This window comes from Myotis nattereri (genome assembly GCF_964212035.1).
Source record: "Myotis nattereri genome assembly, chromosome: 6".
Lineage (NCBI taxonomy): Eukaryota > Metazoa > Chordata > Mammalia > Chiroptera > Vespertilionidae > Myotis > Myotis nattereri.
Window position 1 is genome coordinate 31,879,653 of NC_138081.1, and position 8,373 is coordinate 31,888,025.

Here is an 8,373-nt window from a genome sequence, read left to right on the forward strand (position 1 = left end):
TCTCTCTCTCTCTCTCTCTCTCTCTCTGCATATATATATATATATTCCTTTGTACCTTGTCAAAATAAATGCATGGCTTTTCATATACAAACATACACTTACATAAAAGCTTATTACATCAGTATCTGTTTATATAATTAGCCATATGCATGACTGCACATACATCACTTTAAAAAGATGTTCTCCTATTAACAAAAGAGAAGATTCAGCACAGTATCAATTAGGTACCATACTCTCTTCTAAATTTGAGATTAATCACTTGTGGCAAAACATATGTTTATAGGATGAAGCAATTAATATTCTACCTCCATTAAAGTGTTCTTTGCCAATTGGTAAAATATAATTGTTACAGATTTAAATTAAAAGTCAACTGTAAATATAATATTATTATAAAGTTAGAACATTTTCAATTTATAATTTAATTTTTTTGTTCATTTTTTTCATAATGACAGTGCTTCTTCTTTTTTTTTTTTTCACAGAAAGCATTTATTACCACAGAGGAAATCAGGAGCTCATGCCTGGCAGCCTGGGCAGTGCGTGTGATGGGGAGAGGGGGCAGTAGGCAGGACCCCCATCAGTCATGCCGGCAGTCTCTGACCAGCAGGTTTGCTTGGTCCAGGAGAGCTGACGTCTGTGCTTGTATGTTTGTATAGCCAGGTCAGCCTTAACAGACTCCTCCTGGACAAAACAAAGGACAGCCAGAACCAGGGACAGCAGCTGCACAGACACCACCTTAAAATGGAAATCAAATTAGGTTCATTACATCAGGAAGTACATTTCACCCTGATTATAAAACACAAAGAAGGGTGCATTAGGCTCCACTGGATGGCCTATTTTTGAGATAAGATGCCTTTAAAACATAAACATTAGCAGGGCCTTTCCCCTTGCTACCAGCAAACAGCACACCATTTCCTAGCCAACTTTAAAAGTTACTGTTATCTCTGTTATCTGTTATTATTTGGATTTTGAACAAAATTGACGGAGTAGGAGCCAGTAGAGGAATCCTGTTTAATCTGGAAATTTTCTGTGGAGAGTCCAAAAGGTCAGAGAGCAACTTCCCAAGATCTTTTAGTTTACCTAACATCTCTTCCTTCAGTCTTTCATTTTGTTCTTCAGTTTGCTTAGGTAATCTCATACAAGCTTCCCTGGCTTGGTGCACTGATGGGTCTTTTTCTAGAATGGACTTGAAAAGGGCTTCATCAAGCTTGTGGGTGCTCTCACACAGCTCTGCTCTCCTCAGCAGGGCCCTGATGTAACTGGGGTTTAGCTGAATGGCTTTGCTGCAGTCACTGATGGCCATGTCTTGTCCTGTTTCATCCTTGCAGCAGCTCTATTTGAAAACAGAATAGAACTGTCTTTCTGCAAGCAGGATGGGCAAGCCCGTAAGAACTTCCAGCTTCTATGTAATCTCCTTTCTTAAACTGCTCATTTCCCCCCTCCTTCAGTCCAGTGCTGTCTTCTCTTCTTTTCTGTTTCTCTTCATCTGGCATGTTTTTTGTTTTTGTTTTTCCAGTTCGATTAGGTATTCTTCGTCGAGTTCAGAGGAATTCACATCCTCATCAGGTTTGTTCTCAACCTTGTCCACACCTGGTTCCTCCTTCTCAAATGAGGCACTGCAGTCATGAAAGTGCTCCTCTTCTCCCTGGTCCTCCTGGGCGTGGGCCTCAGCATCCTTGAGCAGCTTGCTCTGGGGCTGGTGATCTTTGGGGTTAGAAGCTGAAGGACTAGCACATTCTGCTTCCTGGGGATCTGTAACTGGCAAACCACTGAACAGGTCCTCTGGAGCCCTACAGCTTTCTGACTTCTCCCCCATGCTGAATCAGTGAGGGAGGTGGAGCTGGCTCGCTTCACAGTTCCTCTCTTCACCTCCCCCAACAGTGCTTTATTCAGGTATAACTCTCATGTGATATACCTTTTTTCAATTATGGGTGTAATATTTAAACTAACTTTAACATATAGCATTTACAATGTGAAGTAAATATGAAAATCCATATACGTAGTTTATAGGTGACTGCATAGGCCATGTAGAAAAGCCTAGAAGTCTAAAAAGTACTAGAATTAATATGCAGATTTAGCAAAATAGGAAACTAAAGAGGATAGAAATCAACTGTATTCCTATATCTTAGCTATGACCAATAAAAAATACAATTACCACAATTACATTCAAAATAGCATCAAACTGTCAAATTGCTGTTACTTTTTGCCTTTCCAATGAAGTAAATGCTAAACTTACTATGCTGAGCAGAACCTGCAGGGGTCCATGGTAGTGGTGGTGGGAAGGAGCCTGGATGATCTTGTAGAGCTGTCAGAGCCACGGCTGAAAAAGAAGCCTCCACAGGGAGAAGGTGGGTGTGGTGTGCTGTAAAACACTGTGCATCATCAGTGTAAGGAGGCTTTCCCGCCAGGGAGACAGAGCCCAAGAAGGGTAGGAAGAATGCCCTGTGCTATAAAATAGATTGTAGAGAAATAGGACTTTATGTGTACAGTCAAAATCACTGGGTACCCAGTACAAAAAAACAACAACAAAAAAACATAAAATGTAACCCCTGTCTTAATTGAAACATACACCCACAAATTGAGGTAGGTCACAGATATCAACTTAAAACCGTGGACTGCAAGGTTTCTAAAGAAAATATGAATGCCTTTACAAGTTTGGGAAATGTAAAATTTTCATGAACAACAAATGATTAATCAGAAAGAAAACAGGGGGGGGAGAGAAAATGGCGGAGGTTTAGACAGACGTGTCAGTGCCTTGTCCCGGAGCAGATAAGGGCGGGCAGCTGAAACGGGTAGCATACAGCCCGAATAAGCAGAGGAGATTCAGCTGAGACAGTCTGCAGCCAGGAAAGACAGAGAAATCCTAGATAAAGGGAACGGTTAGAGGCTGAGGCTGAAACCTCTCCAGGTGCGCCGGCACAGCCGCGGAGACCGTGCCATCTTGGGTGACTGTCGCCGGCATCCAGAGACCAGCTACTAACTCGGCAACAACGGCTCTCAAGCAGCGCGACTACGTGAACTCAGAGGAACTCGGCTTCTCCCCACAGAAAGGTTAGACTTTCCCCAAAGGTGTGGTTTGCAGTTTAGGTTGGAGAGTGGAACGCGCGCAGGGGGGTGGGGGCTCTGCGCCCCACAAAGACCGCGGCCGTTGGAGCCAGCGTGACCCACGAGTGTGGAAGGGCACCCCCAGGGCTGCTGGCAGAAGGGAACGCTATAAATAAGCCCACAGTTGGACGGGACACAAACGGGCAGCCTCAGATTACGCCAGTTTGCCGGCTACTCGGTGCCAGGAGCCAGAGTGTGCGCAGAGACTTCGCGCAGATTTGGAAGGTGAAGCGTTGCGAGTTCGCACAACTTCCCAGGCTCTTAAATCTGTGCGTTTGATTGTTGAACCCAGTGCAAGGGACTACCCAGTTGGGGTCAGTCACAGAGCTTGTAAGGGAAGGCTGTTTTGGGGGAGCCTGGGAAACAGAGCGGGGAGTGACTACTGGAAAACCAGCTCTGGGCGGAGGACATTCCCAAACCAGCTTCCGGTACAATAGAGAACACCTGGTCAGAGAGGTCCTATACCCTCGGAGGTCAATCCCGACGCACTGCCACCCAGAGGCAGAGCCATGAACTGACTCTTCTGTAAATACAGATAAGGGCTGTCTGGGAAACCAATGTAGCCTGCCTTAAAATCAGGACTGTGGCTTACAACACAGAGGAACAGTGTATCAGAGGAAAATTCAACATTCTCCTGAATACCTGGTGTGCCAAAAAGAGGAGCATAAGATCTGAAGCACCTTCATTACAGCCCATTTTTTTTTAATTATTTTTTTTTAATTATTGTTTCACCTTTTAACTAAGAAACCATTTATTTTCTTTTTTCATCACCTGATATTACCCTTTTAATTACTACATTTTTATTTTTAACCAGTATTATTACTGCTGCCATTTTACCATTTTTTTTTTAAAGTGTCATTTTATTTTCTCTTTATTTTATTTTGGGACTAAGGTTCTCCATTCTATTTTCATCGTTCCTTTAGCATCATTTTCCTCTACCTCAATTGTGCTGCTGTGCTAAAACTCTCTTCCCCACTTTTCCCCTTTTGCTGTCCTGTTTCTCTTACCCTATTCCTGCTGTAGATTTTTCCTATTCTTCATACGCCCTGTCTAAATTTCACCCTACTTATATATCCCTTTTCCAATCACCTGCTCTAAATCCTTATCCACCTCTCCCTTATCTTTCTTCACTATCCAAATTTTTTATTCTCTCCTTTTCTCTATTGTTCTGTTGTTGCTTGCTCGATTGTTGAGTATATTGTGTTGTTTTTTTTTTCTTTTCTTTTCTTTAAGGATTGTATGTGAGGTTGTTCTGCTTTTTCTTTTTCTTTTTCTGTCTCCCATTCCCCCTCCCCACCCCACCCCCGGCCAGTTATTTTTGTGCTTCTGCTTTCCCTTGCCTCACTTGATATTATTGGCTGTTTGTAGTTTGTATTCACTCCAGAGATCCGTTGCTGGAATTTGTTGGGATTAGTGGCGGTTCTATCGGAGTTTTCTCCTCATATGAATAGTCTCCTCCCCTCTTCTACTTCATTCTATTTTTCTTTTTTTTTCTTTTTCTTCTTCTTTTTTTTTCCTCTTTTTTCTGTTTTTCTCTCTATCTTTTTCTCTTCTTTCTTCCTTACCCCCCAACTCTCTTAGCTTGGGTGGCCATCTTTATTTGGGGTTATTAATACCGTAATTCATTTGTGTTCAGTGCCTGGTACGTTGTGCCTTGTTGTGTTGTATTTTGTGCCTTTAAATCAACGCAGCAGATCCAAGCAACAGCGGCCTCCTGATCTCCACACGCTCTGTCTGAGGAACAGCTGCTGTGGGTGAAGCCTCCCTCCACCAGCCAGAAGAGCCACAACAGCTGTGAACAGCACCCATCAGAAGACCCGCTAACAACAGAGGAGCAGCTGCTACCACAACCGCCCAAGGAGCAACCACAGCCCGAGGAGCCACTGCCACCTAGGGAGCAGCCACTGAACGACTCAATATCTATATACGTCAGTGAGATCAAACATGGGTAGACAAAGAAATCCCCAAAGGAAAGAAAAGGAGGACTCACCAGAAAAGCAGCTAAGTGATACAGAGGCATACAACATGACAGAAAAAGAATTCAGAATAAGGGTCCTAGAGTGCATACACCGGATGGAGGAAAAAATCGACAACTTATCCAAGAAGCAAGAAGAAACAGATGAAAAAATCGACAACTTAACTAAGACCCAAGAAGAAATGAAGTGCGATATAGCTGCAATAAAGAACACCATTGAAAGTATCAACAGTAGACTAGGAGAAGCGGAAGACCGAATTAGTGAATTAGAAGACAGGGAAGCAAAACACACCCAAACTGTACTTCAGTTGGAGAAAAAAATTAAAAGACAGGAGGAGAGCCTAAGGGAGCTTTGGGACAACATGAAACGAAACAACATACGAATAATAGGGGTGCCAGAACAACAGAAAGAGGAACAAGGATTAGAAAACCTATTGGAAGAAATAATATCAGAAAACTTCCCTGAGGTGGGGAAGAAAAAAGTCACACAAGCCCAGAGAGTCCCAAGCAAGGTGAACCCGAAAAGACCCACACCAAGACACATCATAATTACCATGGCAAATGTTCAGGACAAAGAGAGAATCTTACAGGCTGCAAGAGAGAGACGGAAAGTTACATACAAGGGATCTCCCATTAGATTATCAAATGATTTCTCAACAGAAACACATCAGGCCAGAAAAGAATGGACGGAAATTTACAAAGTGATGCAAAGCAAAGGACTGAATCCAAGAATACTCTATCCAGCAAGGCTAACATTCAAAATTGAAGGGGAAATAAGAAGCTTCACAGACAAAAAAAGGCTAAGGGAGTTTATCACCACCAAGCCAGCAATGCAAGAAATGCTAAAGGGACTGGTGTAAAAAGAAGAAATAAAAATCCCAGAAAGAAAACAGCCACACACACAACAAAAGAAATGGCTACAAACAAGTACCTTTCAATAATAACTTTAAATGTAAACGGGCTAAATGCTCCAACCAAAAGATATCGAGTGGCTGAATGGATAAAAAATCATGACCCATACATTTGCTGTCTACAAGAGACCCACCTCATTAGAAAGGACTCACACAGACTGAAAGTGAAGGGATGGAAAACTATCTTTCAGGCTAATGGAAAAGAAAAGAAAGCTGGGGTAGCAATACTTATATCGGACAAAATAGACCTCAAAGTGAAGGCCATAACAAGAGATACGGAAGGCCACTTCATAATACTAAAAGGATCAATACAACAAGAAGATATAACCCTGATAAACATATATGCACCCAATGCAGGAGCACCCAAATACATAAAAAATCTTCTGGAAGATATCAAAGGAGAGATCGACAACAATACAATCATAGTAGGGGACTTTAATACACCACTGTCATCACTGGATAAGTCCTCTAGACAAACAATCAGCAAAGATACAGCAATACTAAATGACTCACTAGATCAGATGGACTTAATAGACATCTTCAGAACACTTCACCCCAGTGCCACGGAATATACATTCTACTCAACTGCTCATGACACATATTCAAAAATAGACCATATATTGGGTCACAAGCAAAGTATCCCCAAATTCAAGAAGATTGAAATCATAAAAAGCGTCTTCGCAGACCACGATGGCATAATATTGGAAATAAACTACAATAAAAACAACCCAAAATACTCAAACACCTGGAAGCTGAATAGCATGCTATTAAATATTGATTGGGTTACCAATGAAATCAAAGAAGAAATTCAAAACATCCTGGAAACTAATGACAATGAAAACACAACAATCCAAAACCTATGGGACACAATGAAAGCAGTCCTGAGAGGGAAGTTTATAGCTCTACAGGCCTATCTCAAAAAACAAGAAAAAATGGTAGTAAATCAGCTAACTCTACAACTCAAAGAATTAGAAAGAGAGCAACAAGAAAACCCCAGAGTGAGCAGAAGGAAGGAGATAATAAAGATTAGAGCAGAAATAAATAACATAGAGACCAAAAAAATAATACAGAAAATCAATGAAACCAAGAGCTGGTTCTTCGAAAGGATAAACAAGATTGACAAACCTCTAGCCAGACTCACCAAGAAGCAAAGAGAGAGGACCCAAATAAACAAAATCAGAAATGAAAGAGGTGAAATAACAACAGACCCCACAGAAATACAAATGATTGTTAAAAAATACTATGGACAGCTCTACTCCAACAAACTAGACAACCTGGAGGAAATGGACAAATTCCTAGAAAAATACAACATTCCAAAACTCAATCAGGAAGAATCTAAAAATCTCAACAGGCCAATAACTATGGAAGAAATTGAAGCAGTCATCAAAAAGCTTCCAGCAAACAAAAGCCCAGGACCAGACGGCTTCACAGGGGAGTTTTACCAAACATTCAAGGAAGAACTAAAACCTATCCTCCTCAGACTACTACAAAAAATTCAAGAGGAAGGAACACTTCCAAGCTCATTCTATGAAGCCAGCATCACCCTAATACCAAAACCAGGTAAAGACAACACAATGAAAGAGAATTACAGGCCAATATCCCTCATGAACATAGATGCCAAAATCCTCAACAAAATCTTAGCAAATCGGATCCAGCAGTACATCAGAAAGATCATACACCATGACCAAGTAGGATTTATCCCAGGGATGCAAGGATGGTACAATATCCGCAAATCAATAAACGTGATACATCACATAAACAAATTGAAAGAAAAAAACCACATGGTCATATCAATTGATGCAGAAAAAGCATTTGACAAAATTCAACACCCATTTTTGATAAAAACTCTCAGCAAGGTGGGAGTAGGAGGATCATACCTCAACATAATAAAAGCCATATATGACAGGCCCACAGCCAACATCATTCTCAATGGACAAAAACTTACACCATTTCCCCTAAGAACAGGAACAAGACAGGGATGCCCCCTCTCACCACTCCTGTTCAACATAGTACTGGAAGTGTTAGCCATTGCAATTCGGCAAGAAGAAGAAATAAAAGGCATCCAAATTGGAAAAGAGGAAGTAAAACTGTCCTTATTTGCAGACGACATGATATTATACATACAAAACCCTAGAGACTCCATCAAAAAGCTACTAGACTTAATACATGAATTTGGCAATGTAGCAGGATACAAAATTAACCCCAAGAAATCTGAGGCATTTCTATACACCAATAGTGAACTTTCAGAAAGAGAGATTATAAAAACAATCCCGTTTACCATCGCACCAAAAAAACTAAGCTACCTAGGAATAATCTTAACTAAAGAGGTAAAAGACCTCTACTCAGAAAACTACAGGACGTTGAAAAAAGATATAGAGGAAGACA

At 41.2% G+C, this 8,373-nt stretch overlaps 1 pseudogene across 1 annotated transcript; it reads right to left on the bottom strand.

Annotated features, from left to right (window-relative positions):
- Nucleotides 1–944: 944 nt before the first annotated feature.
- On the bottom strand, nt 945–1,813 carry LOC308520805 (tetratricopeptide repeat protein 1-like; annotated as a pseudogene). Its single transcript has one exon. The product of its transcript is annotated as a tetratricopeptide repeat protein 1-like (transcript).
- Nucleotides 1,814–8,373: the final 6,560 nt, after the last annotated feature.